We start from the raw sequence: 16,575 nt of genomic DNA on the forward strand, positions 1-16,575 counted from the left end.
TCGCGCCTTGAGATGTGGTCTGGTGGGACATTGGGTATTCGTCCGAAGGTCGTTTAAAGATTTGTTATATATCATGTGTACATATATAGTCATAAAGGGTCTTTCCAGTTCATCCTATGCCCTTGGGTAGTAAGGGTATACATCCACGTCCATACGTACCACTTAGATTACTAGACAACTACCATAGGGGTAGTTCAGGAAGATACTAGAAACAATACATATACAGATATACTAGAAACAATACATATACAGATATACTAGAAACAATACATATACAGATATACTAGAAACAATACATATACAGATATACTAGAAACAATACATATACAGATATACTAGAAACAATACATATACAGATATACTAGAAACAATACATATACAGATATACTAGAACGCTTACGTAACAATACTTGCTAGATGGGGAGAACACACATTCTAGCCAGTACACGTAGAACTTTACCGGACTCTACTATAATATTTACATTATTATACTTGTAGGGGTACTTGTGCATTGATATATCAGTAGGAGTCCTATTACATTTTATATGTATCGACTCTGTTATCGAATCCGTGTTCTTATCTTTACCTTGTGATAAAATCACATAATCGACGAGATAGAATGGATTATTATCCTAGTACCAAAGGATACGTATTGAGGGATTGACCATTCCTAAAATCTTTGTTAGCTACAGAGGTAAAAGTACATCCACGGATGTCAAATGGTTGGTACCATTACAGGTGCACAATTAAGGGATTGACTATTCCTATACCCAGCTGCTCGCAACAGAGGTAAGAGTACATCTACGGATGGCTTAAAGTTAACATTGATAGTTACCCTAGTACAAAAGGGTAATATTCAGGACAGTCAGGTCTTGGTAGAAGACTACATTCAGAACAGTTAGGTCTTGGTAGAAGACTACATTCAGAACAGTTAGGTGTTGGTAAAGACTACACACAGAACAGTTAAGTCTTGGTAGAAGACTCCTTTTTGTTACTAATAGGAATCATAGGGATTTCTAGGGATTTTCAAACATTTACAGTTGAGATACAAACATTTTCATACTTATACTGGCTTTCTTTCAAAGCAATGTCAAGTCTTAGAAATTATAAGTTTTCACAAATTAAGACACATTAATACTTATGAGCTCACCAGCTTTATAGCTGATACTCGCTTTCAAAATTACTTGTATCCTCAGGTCATCATAGACAGGTACCGATGCAAGGAGAAAGGAAGATGAAGCTTATTCAAGACTTATCTTTCATTTTGATTTATGCTTTAGTGTTTATCAAAATTTGACAGAATACAATTGTATAATAATTATTTTATTAATGCAATGGATGATGTTGTTGCTTGTTTACTACTTTGCATTGTTGTTGATACTATACATGACGTCCTCCGCCCCAGAACGTTTCCGCCGTTCTTGGTTTTGGGGTGTGACAACAACCCTACATCAGATCACATAAGTTGTCGCCGATGCGAGAATGCATACCCTCTGCACCATTAGTCTAGAAGATGCTCGCGAGAGATCTGAGAGAAACCATGAAACCCTGCTGCAAGCACTAGCTGAATCACGAGCCGAAGTCATAGAACTCCGAGTACGCCAGAGAGTGTATGAAAGACACCTACTTGATATGGAAATTCAACTGGCTGAACAGAGATTTCACCAGAGTGATGACCGTCGCCAGTAGTAGATGCTTTACTTTATTTTCCTTGTTAAAAGGGAATCATTTTTCTCTCTATGCCCGATATGGCATTTTCTATGGAATTATCTTGTACCATAAGTACTGTTGGTTAGGTGTTTATGCAGTCAAGGACTATCTTCTATGGATATGATGTAAGACCTTTTACAAGGTCATTCTCCCGAACTATTACGTCATGAATATCAAAGATATTAACAGTCGGCTAACTTCTGTGTTATTCTTTATTTAAGTACTCTTATCATACTTTCATTGGAGTCTATCTGAAACATGCTTTAGTCGAGTCATTGGACTATAGTAATTTAACTCCGGAGACATTTCCAAGTCTCTTTCAGTGGTTGGATCATGTTATTCACCAACCAACGATACCTCGGCTTGAACGACAAACGTCTTGAGACCATTGTACGAACTTACTTCCACTCAGTACTAGGACTGCATCATAGGGATGTAGGTCAAACCTTCGTGAACATACTTCCAATCCGTATTAGGACTGCATCATAGGGATGTAGGTCAAACTCACGAGAACATACTTCTACTCTTTACTTGAACAATCGAAGTACATCTAGAGTCAACCAAAATCGCTCACAAAATCCTTATCTTTCGTGTTACAGAATCATGTCGTCATCCGGAAACAATCAGCCGAGCAACGAAACCCCTATCCTCCATATCGACGTTGCTACATTACAAGCTGCAGTAGCAGCTACTGTGACAACTTTCCTTACACACATCAACTCAGGCAACACAAGCAAGACTGACAAAGGGGTCGAGAGTTCCAATGGTAGTACCAAATCGGGAAACCAACAAATGGCAACAGTCATAGACTTGGGAAGCCGTAAGACCGAAAGGAGAGACGATATCGTGAAGCCCTAAAGGAGCGCAAGAGATCCGAAAGACTTGCCATGCCACAACAACAAGTGGCAACTCCTGCAGAACGCTTTAGGAAGCAATTTTCAAGATGGAGTAATGAAGAAGGCACTTGTGTCCACATAACACTGGCTAAACACCTCACTCCCACCATCAATGCTAGTGCTATCCAGTTATGCCACCAATGCGGTGAGATAGGGCACTTCAAGAAGGATTGTCCTATAACAAAGAAATCCGACGCAGATGGTAGAATTCTCAGGATCACTGCCGCAGGAGAACCTACTACGAACCCACGTTAATGTAATTTACGTGTTTCGTTGTAACAGACTGATAAACCATCCAAAACTAGTGCAACCAGAGTCTTATCTTTTGCAAGATCCTGTCGGTATAGGGATGCTCATGCTGCGTATACTTGCCTTTTGTAGTATACCTTATTTTGCAGCAATAGTCTTGTAGTAGTCTAAAGTACTGTAACTCTGTTGATGGTTGCATGGTTGTGTTTTGTCTGTAAACATCTTATGTTCAAATCTAATGTCTTTAAGTTTCCTTATGATTCCAACTTTATCATACGACTCGATTCAATTTGATCTGCACGAAACCAGCTTCATACGTACATCCCTTTCTTCGAAATCGCCTTTCCAGCGAAGCCGTCATATCAGAACACCGAAGTACTCATGCATGTAGTACCTCATAGTTCTTTTCCTTTCCGAAGAAATCCCCGAAGTACCACTCGTGCAGTACGTCAAGTTCAATCCAAGGATTCATACGGTTGGTCTATCACTGAAGAATGTATACATAAGGGTGATATATAATCAAGGTTCTACAGGTTTAGAATTGATGTTTCCACTTTAACTTCCTTTCCCCATGAGGATGCGAACGAAAAGAAGAATCAGTTATTCGACTATCTTTTCAATCTTAATTATATACGACTCGTATACACGCGATTGTGATCGTTGAACCATGTATAAATTCTAATATGAAATTCAGGACGGAGAACTGCCCAAGACTACGAGTAATCGCATCGCCATGTGAACAAACTTAGAACCCAGTATGACTCCTATAAACAGATCGCCCTACAGTCTAAACACCTACGAAGATACAAGAATAGTCCGGACAACTTAGCGAACTACATAGAAATAGAATTGGAAGACTAGGCTTCTCACCCTGGAGAGCTCCGGCCTTATTCTTCCAGAGGTCGACGGATTGCATCATATGTACCTCGGCTATCGAGGACTCCGTCCAGATTTTTCCATTAGAAATCGTTGTCTCTGTCTCGCATAGATGAATTGGTTGAGCAAACACAAGGAAAGAATTACTTTCAGAAATGGACCTGAGATCCGAATATCACCAGTTTGAGTGTTAGGGAAGGATGTCCGAAAGACTACCTTCTAAACTCGATGCGGACACTTCAAGTCCGTAGTGATATCCCTCGGATAGGACCAATACGCCCATAGTATTCAAGAGCCAAATGGGTAGGGTACGTCTTTCTTACTTGGATCAGTTCGTCATTTCTCCATGTAATTACTTACTTATCTACCCTCGTAGTAAGAAGGAACCCATGGATTCAATACCCTCAGAGAAACTTTTCGCAAAGATCTCTGAACACGAGTTTTGGAATTGAAGAGTCAAAATTTCCTAAGACATACTATTAGTGATGTGGAAATTCTTGAGTACTTTGTCAATTTATCAAAACCGTTGAGAATTTTTCGACACCAGAGACGCTGTAACGCCCGGGTTTCAGGTCTAACCATTTTTGTCAATGTAATAGTCTAGATCAACTATTGTAACTCTTTTTGAAGTAATATTTGAGTATTATGTGAATTATGTGTGTTTATGTGTTTATTATTTAATTATAAATCTATAATTAATAAAGAATAAAAATAAGCGTCAAAATTAAAGTGTGAGATAAGCCCTATATCTTTATATAAAGTTCTAGTGGTCGAAACAAGGTTTCCGGGGATATAAGGAACGCCGAAATCCGAGTTATAACGAAGAAGTTATGACCCGTCGAAGTTTCGCAACAGAACCGGCACGATACCGGAAAGTGTAAATAGTGAATTTACGATAGAGCGAGATTTAGCCTTAGAGATCTAAACGAATGTCGTAGAATATGTTAAACTAAGAAAATTGATAAAAAGAACGCCCAAATCTGACTTCGTATGAAGAAGTTATGATTTTTCGAAGTTTCGAGCTAGCATTGTACAACACAAAATTCGAATATTAGATCGAGCGGTTTTTAGCCGACACAATGAGAATCGAAGATCTCATTAAAAGTAGCGTAACGAGAAAAAGATGGGCAAAAACGGATGTCGGATGAAGAAGTTATGAGAATTTAACGGACCAATCCTGTCCCGTCCTGTTAATAATATAAAATTTAAAATCGAGTCAAAATTAGCCGACAGAGTCCAAACGAAAGTTGTAAAGTACGTCCCCACCTTCGCGTGGATATAAATAACATCGAAAACGGAGCTGGTATGCGAAAGTTACGAATTTTTAAAGTTAAGTATGCAAATTGTGAAATCTGATGCGAGATAGATGACGTGGCCTCATCGCAACCGTCCATCGTCGGTCACAGAGCGCCCTTCAGATCACGCCACGTCGCCTCGCTTCGCCTAACGCCCCGCGTCAGAGTTCGGTATGCCCAGCGTACCCTCGGTACTTATCCTCTTCCGAAGTGTGAGCCAGATGGTGCGAGCTGGCAACCCCATCCGAACTACGCCCAACGTAGCTGTTGAATGCGCAGCGTAGTCCGAGCTGTTGAGCGCCTATAAAAGGCTGCGAAGGTTTCCGAGTTTTTCACAACATTTCCTTTCTCTCTCTAGCTTCCCAAACCACCCCTAAGCCCTAAGAAAAATACCTAGCACCTAAAGGAAGCCCTGAGGCTCCCAGAGTCCCGAGAAAAAGGAGTCTTTCGGTTTCGAAACGCTGCTCCAATTAAGTTCCGGTTTTCGATAAAATTCGTTGTAAGTGTGCTACGCTTACGCAATTTTTAATATAGCTTTCAAATAATTATAAGAATGTTATTAGGTCCTTAAAATAATTATTTGGGCTATTATAATGAGTTATATTGAGTGTTATTTAACACTTATATAATAAAAATAATAGCCAGACTATTAATTTGTCGTGGTTATCGTTAGACTAAACCCTAGTGGTATCGATACTAGGTTTTATCGAAGGAAAATCATTTTGAGAGTATCGAAGTGCTATCCGAGTGTTGAGTCACCACCATTCAGGTGAGTGCATAGTCCCTTTCAGCTTACACATAGATATGAAGTATTTTATATAAATTACGTGCTGTGTGTGCATATTATCTAAATACTTGATATTTATGCCGGATGAACATTTTTATACATGTTTTCAATGATTTAAACTGTATATGTATTTTATATCTACAAAATGTGTTGGGCAAAACATTGGTAGATGTAATAGTTGTTGTGTGACAAAATAAAAGAATGAGAGGCCTCGTTATAGATGTTATTGATGATCTAGTCATCTAGCGGAGTATAGATGACGACCACAGACTATTCTAGACAGTCCAGTGGAACACTAGCAGGCTCGCGACCTGTAGGTGTTTATTCGAACTGTGTGTTTATTTGAACTGTGTGTTTATTTATGTGAACTGTGTGCTCACCAGATGTACTCCATCCCCCACATGGTTGCCTTAAGAACATTTATTGCTGAGGAATCCCCTTAGCAGTAGTGTCCATCCTGATGATAGTCCTTAAACTAGGTCCCTTGTGTTAGATGTTTTAGGAACGTAAAGTGAGGATAACAGGAACGGGTAATCGGGTTTGCTTGGTTTGATAAAGTTAATAAACTTATTTATTGTGGGTTGAAAACCCTATGTGCTCACCAGGCTCCCAAGCCTGACCCACTCAGTTTTATGTATTACACGTAGTGGCGCTTGAGCATAGATATGATGTTTGGACGAGGGATTATGGATATAGGCCTGTAGATATGAAATAATGTAGTAAGGCTTATATTGTACTGTTTATGCTTTTGATGTGTACGAACATGACATCCCAAGACTTTTAATGAAATACATTTCTATGGAAATGCTTTTGATAAATCTTTATCATATTTTATTTTGGGACTAATTCCGCAACACTTTTATTTAAAATGTTACTCTGATTTTTAAAAACAGCATAAACAAACCGGTCTTTTATGGCTGTGATTTTGGGGATGTCACAGTTGGTATCAGAGCATTAGTTTAAGCGAACTAGGAATTTGTAGGATTTCTAGAGTTAAACTTAGAATGCAAAGCGATGATTATGAGGTGTGAGCACTAGCTTATTTTAGGAATTATGCCTAAAATGCTTTTATGTGCTAATTGCTTTGTGCCGGATATGCTGTAAATTGTTCGGATCAATGGTCTGTTGCCGACCGGATCTAGAAACCTTATGTGTTTAGGATTCAAAACGTACGACTACGATATTAGAACTAGCATGTAAACGTTTCGGAGTGATAAGGTTGATTTAAACGTCTATCATAAATAAAGATCTAAATTCACCTTATTCGGTGTATAGATCAAGATGGCAAGGAACCGTAGCGGAAACGTGAATGCAAATGGGAACAGAAACCAACCCCCAGTGATTAAGCAAATACCGGTGATGGAAGCCGCTACTGAGCCAGTCACGATGGCGGGAGTGCAAACGATGAGCCAAGCGATGTTGGATCGTCAAATGGAGGAAACCAGACATTTGCTCCAGCAAAACCGAGAGGAAGCAACTATTCAGATCGAACAGCCCGAGTTGAACGAAGGGCAAACTGAGGAGGGAGACTACAGTGGAACTGTTGGTCAAGTGAACCCACCAATAGTTCGACAAGACAACCAAGACGACGAATTCGAGAGGAATGGATGCAAGTACAAGGATTTTCTGACTTGCAAGGCATCGATTTTCAATGGAAAAGGAAGATCGAGTCGGGGTCATGCATTGGATCTCGGAGATGGAGTTCGCTTTCATGACGTGCGGTTGCAGAGGAAAGCTACAGACTACATTTGCAGTGCGTCGGTTTAGAGGAGGCATTGTACGTTGGTGGAATACCTTGGGGAAGACTTTAAGCCCCAACAAGCCCCTACAACTGACATGGGCAGAATTTCTGGTACAATTTAAACGAAAGTACTGCTCAGCTCAAAACCTGCTTGAGCTAGAGATCTAGTTTCTAACCCTGAAGAAGGGAAGCATCTCAATCGATGAATACACGAACAACTTCACAGAAAAGATGGAGTTTTCCTTGCGTCTTGTTCCGGATGAGCTGACAAAGATTGACAAGTACGCTAAGGGACTCCCATGGGAGTATGCGGTGCCAGTGCGTCAGGCACCTACTTTGGAGGCAACTATCTGGGCTGCCAAGTCTCTGGAGGATATGATTAAGGGAAGAGCTGCCAGCAAAGTCGAGGTTGGCGAGAAGAGGAAATTTGAAGGGTCTACTAAACCCAACAAAAAGAAGAGCAAGTTCGGTTCAAAGAAGTTCGTATGAGGAAATGAATTTAAATGGTGCGAGAAGTGCAAGAAGAAGCACTCGGGAAAATGCGGTAAGGAAGTAACCTACTACAAGTGTGGGAAAACGGGGCACTATGCCAATGAGTGCACCACCAACAAGACGGTGTGCTACAAGTGCTATGAAGAAGGGCATATTGCTAAGGGTAGCCCAAAGAAGAAAGATGCGGGAAGGCCCAACATTCCACCGAAGCCGAAGGTGAGAGCCTTCCAGATGACGCTCGAGGCTGCGAAGGAGGTAGCAGATGTTGCTTCAGGTACCTTTCTTGTAAATGGTTTGCCTGCAAATATACTATTTGATTCCGGAGCCAACTATTCCTTTGTGTCGCATAAATTTGGTGGGAAATTAGCATTTCCTGTAGAAAAACTTGATAATGCCCTGATTGTAGAAGTTGCCAGTGGCAAATTCGTACCTGTTAGTAATCGTATTAGGGACATCGTCATTGACCTAAACGGAAACGAATTCCACGAAGAGCTATTACCCATAGAGTTAAACGGTTTCGACATCGTTTTGGGTATGGATTGGGTTAGCGCCAACGATGCTGAGATTCAATGACAAAAGAAGATAGTAAGGGTAAACCCACCCGGAAAGGAATCATTTATGGTGTATGGGGACTAACGCAGAGTGAATTCTGGAATCATCTCCCTGATGAAAGCCAGGAAATGTTTGTCCAAGGGATGTGCATCATACTTGGCATTCGTAATCGATGCTAAGAAGGAAAAGAAAGAGGTGCAGAATATACCGGTTGTGTGTGATTATCCGGAAGTCTTTCCCGAAGATCTTCCCAGATTACCACCTGATAGGCAAGTGGAGTTTCGTATAGACTTGTTACTAGGAATGACACCGATAGCAAAAGCGCCTTACCGATTAGCACCGAAGGAGATGAAGGAGCTTATGACGCAACTATTGGATTAATGTCTAAGTCCATAACTATATTTGGTATGTACTTGACCCGACCCGGCATGGTCCATTTGGGTTGCACTTCACCGACACAATTTATATGGATAATCTTTTGAGAATAGTATGTTTATGATTAATATTAATATATTATAAGTTCTAATATATTAATATGGAATCATATTATTTAATTAGTATTGATCAAGAATTAATTTATAATTAATTAAGTGATCAAAAGGAACTAATTAAATATGGACTCTTATATATATGGAATGGGCCAAGTTCATTTAGGTTGGGCTAAGCTTTCATGGATATTCCATGGAGTGTTTAACCCATGGATCCTAGGAAATGAAAGGTCATGGGTATTAGGGTTTAACCCTAATCCTCCGTACTATATAAAGATGTCCTTGGTTGGTGAAATTGGCACTAGTGTGTGGTACACTAAGAAGGGATAGCCAATTTCACTAGAGAGAACCAAGTATCCATATTCTCTAAAGTCTTCCAAGGTGTTTTGGTGATTTGTGATTCCATTTGAGGCTTCCACACTATTGGGGCTAAGCTCTTAAAGCTTGAAGACATCAAGCTACATCAAAAGGTATGTCATCTAACTAGTACTTTGTAGTATAAGAACTTCATAATATGCTAGTTAGGATTAAAGCCTTGGAAAGTTCTTATTTGCATGTATTATAGAGAAAACATAGATCCAAGGTTTATAGGGTTGCATGTACACCATAGGAGTGTTAGAATGCTCAAAACCCAACAGTGGTATCAGAGCCACGGGTTGTTTTCTGTTATATTGATGCAAGTATTTTATTTTCAAACTTGAAAAAAAAAAAAACATGAAGTTTGTCAAATTTTAAGATAATTACTTGTTCTTCTGAAAAACTAATTATTTGTAAAATTTGAATAATTTGCTTTATGAGTTGAATTAGGTCAAATTTAATAAAAGATAAAATGATATGATTATTTTATTAGTTTTAAAAGTTTGATCTAAAGAGTTTTATTTTTTGAAACCTCCATAAGTTATGGATATGAAAAGGTTTTAAAAAAAAATTGATTCAAAGTTTTTATGGAGTTACAAAATTTGGTGTTAATGTTTAAAAGGATTCCATAACTTAAGAATAAGTTATGGATCACCAAAAGTTTTTTGTTTTACCTTGTTTTATGAGTGAATTTAGATTAATGAATAAAATTATGTGATAGTTGGTTTTAATCCAAATTAATCTAAAAGAAGTTCATAAAATGTCTTTATGTAACTTATAAGTCACATTTATGAATCTTAAAACTCATAAAAGTTGTCATAGGTTACAAAATGAAGAGTCTTTTTCCTTATTAAATTGTTTTATGACTCCATAACTTGTCCTCAAGTTATGGATGACCAAGAGTCTCTTCATTAAATAATAAATTAAAAAAAAGTGTAACCTTAATTAATTCCATAAGTTATAAAATAAAGAAAAGTTAATTCTTTTATTAGTTTAAAGTCTTCCATAACTTGTCCTCAAGTTATGGAACTTGAAGAGTTTTTGGATTAAAACTACTTTAAACACATAAGTTATGGAATTAATTAGTTTTGAATAGTTTCAAAACTTGCCCTCAAGTTTTGGAATTTGAAAAGTTTGCACTTATGAATACTTTAATTCCAAGTTAGCCCTTAGAATTTTAAAGAATTAAAATTCAACCCTTATACTTTATAATATTATAAGTTAATAATATATATATGTATAAGAGTAAAGTCAGTCTTACCGCTAGTAGGCCTCATTCACGAAGCCGGTCTATAAGGTGGGTATAAGCTTGTTGCCTATAAAATGGCAACTTAATGGGTGTCATTCTCTCACCCACCGCTTGCTTGACTGGTGGAGGGTCGTTAGCCGAACGGGTTTGACAGGACTATAATTATCCCTTCATTAAAAGTATTAATGTTAAATACTAAGTAACTAAACTCTTATAAATACCCAATCTTAGTTACTTAGGAAAATGTGAATAAGGTGCTAATCCATGAAATTACACTTTGCACTTTATTTAAGTCGGTTAGTGGAGCGTGTGTGGTTAACCGGCACACTAACTCGTATTTAACAAGGTAGGCAAAGGGTAACTTAATGTTTATCATAGTATCGGTGGAGCGTGTGTGGTTAACCGACACATCGATTGAGGGGTAAACACTTAAGGGTACCAAGTAATTTGCATGGTTACTTCACACCTTGTTTTGTGATCCTCGGCATCCCAGTCACAAAACCTGAAGGGCACACTCGAGATTGAAACACGCCATTGAACAGTTCAATGAATCTCAATAGATCTAGGAGTTTCAAAACCAATTAAAACCTAATAATACATTTCGTTTATCTTGGTGGAAATTGGTGAATCGTCATTCACCTACCTTCAAATATTTTATAGCTTGGATTACGGCATCCCTCTTCTAAGTTATAAAATAGTTTGTTGGGTCCTAGCCTTAATATTTCATATTGGGTGTTATATTAAGGACTTAAGATCAACTATCTTGAATATCTCCCAAAAGATGTCTGGTTTAGAAATTTATGATCTTCCTAAATCTCTTGAAACAAGCTTCCCTAAATGAAGATGATGTCCCATGAAATCATACTTCTTTCACCACCTCCGATTATTCTCCTTAACCCACAAGTTCAAGGTCACTCAAGCCCTATTGGCAAGGTAAGGTCTAGGTGTGATCACATCTTGGAGATGTAGTCACATATTGACAACCCGGGAGAGTTGGGTGTCAAAGTCTTGAGAAAGTTGGTGGTTCAATCACTTTCTAAGTCACATTGTGAGTTCCTTTGGGACACCTATGAAACAGACTATGATAAGACCCTTAATGATCTTATCTATTTGTTAAGATCAACTTCCTTAAAACTTGATGGACATTGACAATAGTGACACAGGAAATCCAGAAAAGCATTCTCTTCCCAATGGTAAAGGGATCAGCCAGAGTCAACTCGGTTGACCAAATGGTAAAGAGAAAAGCTAAGTCTGTGATAGTCCCTTGTACCATTATCAAAGGGTCCATATGTTTATATTGCCAAAGGAAGGGGCATTGGTTGCGAAGCTGCCAAATTTACCTAAGGATGTTAAAGTCAATAAGTTTGACTTTACTTCAGGTAAATTCCACTATCTAACTCTGCTAAGTTTCTATTCTGAGATTCCTGATACATGATGTGACTGGGTCACATGGTGATGTTTTAAGAATCAAAGAAAAGTGAAGAAACTTAAAGAAAGAATATGTTGAATCTGATGGCGTAGATGGATTTCTATCGCATAGTTTGAAGATCGGATTCTTGAGCTACTTCTTAGGAGTTATGAGATATTGCTTAGGAATAGATAACAACAAGTTTTCATATGGATTGTAAGGACAAGTTCTTCCGCAAAGTTTTTAAAATAAAAGGAAAATTTTTGATTTTATTTATTTTAAAATATCCTTACAATGGCATCTGTGGAAATTTTTGTTGCTTATAAGATTCCATTAATAGCAAGAGTGGAAGTATGAAATTGATTCTTTCATTTGTGGTAATGTCTAAATTTACCAAATAAGGAAAGATTCTCATCACCCAAGTTTCAATTGGACCGGAACTTGGAATCATGCAAGTTGTATAGCATGATGAATGAGAACTTTCAAGTATTGGAAAATTAAGACTAATTACTTGTTCACATGGATGTGTGAGTCAAGTGAAGGACTAAGGGATCGAGTACATAGTCTTGTGCACTGATTAAGTCCACCACAAAAGATCGATAAGATTATTCGTCATAATTTACTATAGCTCAGTAAATATGGTTATACTTACAAGCTTAAGTGTAATTCTGAGACATTGGAAAAGGTTCCAATGTATGGCAGAGCCAATAAGAAGAATCAAATTAGGTAGAAGGATAAAAGTTTCTCAAATCTGAAAAGATGGGAGAGAGTACTTTCGTATCAGTTTTGTGATCATCTTAATGATTTAGAGACCTTATCACAATTCATCCTCTAAGAGCCTTCTTATAGCTAAGAAGAGGAACTTGAATTGTTGAAGTGGTTAAATCAAGAAGATGATTCATACTTCGTTCCAAAAACAATTCCTAGAGTTATACTTTAAGATTGTAACTTGAGTGACATGTCTTAAAGAAGGTTTAAAACTCTTGTACATTTGAAATTGGTAAGTTGTGATGTTTTGGATAAAACAAAGACCAACTAAGGTCAATTGTGTGAAGTGTTTGTCTTGATTAGAATCCGCACTATCTCTTGGATGTTTGACAAGGGCGTCTTGTATGTCAAGAGGACAGTGGGAGTCTTAAAGGTCTTGAAAGTCTCAAGAACTAATCAAGAATAAACCTGAAGTTCTTCACTAGCACACGACTTGAGGTTTATAACCTATCGTGTTGACATATTTTGTGCCCATTCCAGTTAAAGTTGGCTTTGTATATGAGTTCTTAGAGTTCTCAATTTGTTGCACAACTACTTGGAAGCAATGGCAAGCCCTTGAGCTGCCAGGTGGCAAGAAATTAAGATTGAGTTGAGTCCATATGAGTTTGTATTTGTCATTATCCTTGTCTTGTGTCTATGGTTTTGACAATTCACATGGATAAGAACACATACACCATTAAATCTAAGTGTCATAAGGTTTCTCTCCGATTCATGAAAATGATGGTGAGGAAACACTTTCACTAAGTAGAGTTTAGCTAGATAGCAATTATGACTTTTGCATTCTCAAAGTCGTTAGTGGAGCATGTGTGGTTTACCGGCACACTAACCTGGACTTGTGAGAAGTGGCAAAAAGGTCTAACCATTATGATTACGGCATCCCTCTTCATAATTGTTTAGACACACAAGTGTGCTATCTAAGGGAAGGTGTATGATTTTCATAAAGTTTTTTCAATCTAGTATCAGAAATCTGAACTTTGGTAAGAAAGTCAGCTGGTTTCTGAGTACATGTCAAAGCTAGTGGGAGCATAAGTGTTATGCTAATAATCATCATGTTAGTGGGAGCATGATAATTATGATAAAGTATTGCAAGTTAGCAACGTTAATTATAGAAAACAAAAGGTTTCAATTGGGAAAGAGTTGTTTTGCTATAATTAAGGGAGAGGAAATTATACTTCATCTCAAATCTATAAGATTAGATCGTGAGGTTTTAATCATTTAGTCAAGGATATATATATGAATTTCATGTTGGAATGGCTTAACATAAGGAAATTTTGTATATGGGTCCATTATTTGCGTTCTAAAATTCGATTATGATTACGACATCGCTTTTCATAATCTGAATTATGAGAACTTGGCAAATTGAAATGGAAATGTTATAGCAAAAGACTGGTTTAGTCTTTATGTGAGACATCATGAATCGATTCCCATATACTTCGGATATAGGATCGATTACATGTGCTATATTCATCCTTTCTAAAATTTTCCAAATGCCTGGGGCATTAAGAAGGGAAAAGGTTTAGAACTGGATACGACTAAAAGGATTAAACAATTGTCGAGGACAATCTAAGGTTTACCAAAGATTGGGTGCTCCAGGACAGTTGGAAGTATAGAGATAATTTTGAAAGGACCATATTGACATAATCTGTAAGGAGGCAACTCCTGTTCAGAAGTGATAGTCAAAATGGAATATGAAAATGTTTCAAAGTTAGAAATTATTCAATCTGTGTAAGATTAGGAAACTTAATGCCAGAAGGATGTTTCCAAGGAGCTGATCTCCTTTGGAATACTCTGTAATGATTGTTGTCAAGTCTTTCTGACTTTGTGCATAATCATTACAAGAGGATCAATGCATATAAGTTTAGAATCTAACAGATTTTAGTAAATGGCATGAATTTGGAATTCCTGCATTTGCAGTAAGGATTTGGGGGTGTGAAAAGAGAATCATTGGAGTTATGTTCAATTGATTTATATCACAAAGTAAAGATCATAGACAAACATAGTATTCATACTTGGTGTGTGGCATGACTAGTGTTTAGAAAACATAGTGTACATGCTTGGAGCATGGGACTACTATTGTTTTAAATTCAAGAATAAAGTTGATAGCTGAAACAGTATACATGAATAATGTGTAATCATATGGTGATAAATAAAAGGTGTTTTATTTATGTTCATAGGTTTTGATACCATATTGGATTCAATTATTCTTGTGTTTCATTTTGCATGTTTTGACTTCCCGAATAAACTAGGTTATTCTTCCAGAATGACTAAGTTATTCAAACCATCCACAGTCGGTCATATGTTGGAAGTAGATATGAATTAAGACTGTCATGGGTTGGCTTGTAGAGGTCTAAGGTGTTGGACAAAGGGCTACAACACTCATGAATGCTCATAAGTTCTGAGTATTGGATTCAACCCGTGCTCATTGGAATCACTTCATGGATTTTATCACGAGTGATCATGAGACGATAATATCTTATATTCTTCAAACCTAGAGATATGAGTTGTTACTATGAGTTGGTTGTACATTGATTGCACGAAAACGCATTTGGTAACTCGGTGCTATAAAACGTGCCTTTGTGTATGATTCAACAAGTAGTAGAACAAGCCATATGAGTCGAAGTTTATCCATTCCTTTTACCTTCGGGGTAAAAGCGATATCTGTAGGCCCCTCGATGATTTGATGATGACAAATGGAAGTGCTCGGCCGGGCCAGGACTGATTTGATTTGTTCAATTAGTCAGTCGTCATAAAACGGAAATCGGGAAACAACAAATGGACAGAGAGAATGATTTTAATCCATGTCTCAGTCCATGTGATATCTAGAATGGAGGAATATATGATCCCTTATCTAATGGACAAGTTCGTTGACAAGATCAGAGTTCGACAGCGGCTTTAAGAGCTACGATTGTCAGTTAGGTTTGAAGTCATACACAATAATAGTTTTAGACTTATCCAAGTGGGAGACTGTTGGATTAATGTCTAAGTCCATAACTATATTTGGTATGTACTTGACCCGACCCGACATGGTCCATTTGGGTTGCACTTCACCGACACAATTTATATGGATAATCTTTTGAGAATAGTATGTTTATGATTAATATTAATATATTATAAGTTCTAATATATTAATATGGAATCATATTATTTAATTAGTATTGATCAAGAATTAATTTATAATTAATTAAGTGATCAAAAGGAACTAATTAAATATGGACCCTTATATATATGGAATGGGCCAAGTTCATTTAGGTTGGGCTAAGCTTTCATGGATATTCCATGGAGTGTTTAACCCATGGATCCTAGGAAATGAAAGGTCATGGGTATTAGGGTTTAACCCTAATCCTTCGTACTATATAAAGATGTCCTTGGTTGGTGAAATTGGCACTAGTGTGTGGTACACTAAGAAGGGATAGCCAATTTCACTAGAGAGAACCAAGTATCCATATTCTCTAAAGTCTTCCAAGGTGTTTTGGTGATTTGTGGTTCCATTTGAGGCTTCCACACTATTGGGGCTAAGCTCTTAAATCTTGAAGACATCAAGCTACATCGAAAGGTATGTCATCTAACTTGTACTTTGTATTATAAGAACTTCATAATATGCTAGTTAGGATTAAAGCCTTGGAAAGTTCTTATTTGCATGTATTATAGAGAAAACATAGATCCAAGGTTTATAGGGTTGCATGTACACCAGAGGAGTGTTAGAATGC

This window comes from Lactuca serriola, chromosome 8 (assembly GCF_051521515.1).
Source record: "Lactuca serriola cultivar US96UC23 chromosome 8, Lser_US96UC23_V15, whole genome shotgun sequence".
Taxonomy (NCBI): Eukaryota; Viridiplantae; Streptophyta; class Magnoliopsida; order Asterales; family Asteraceae; genus Lactuca; species Lactuca serriola.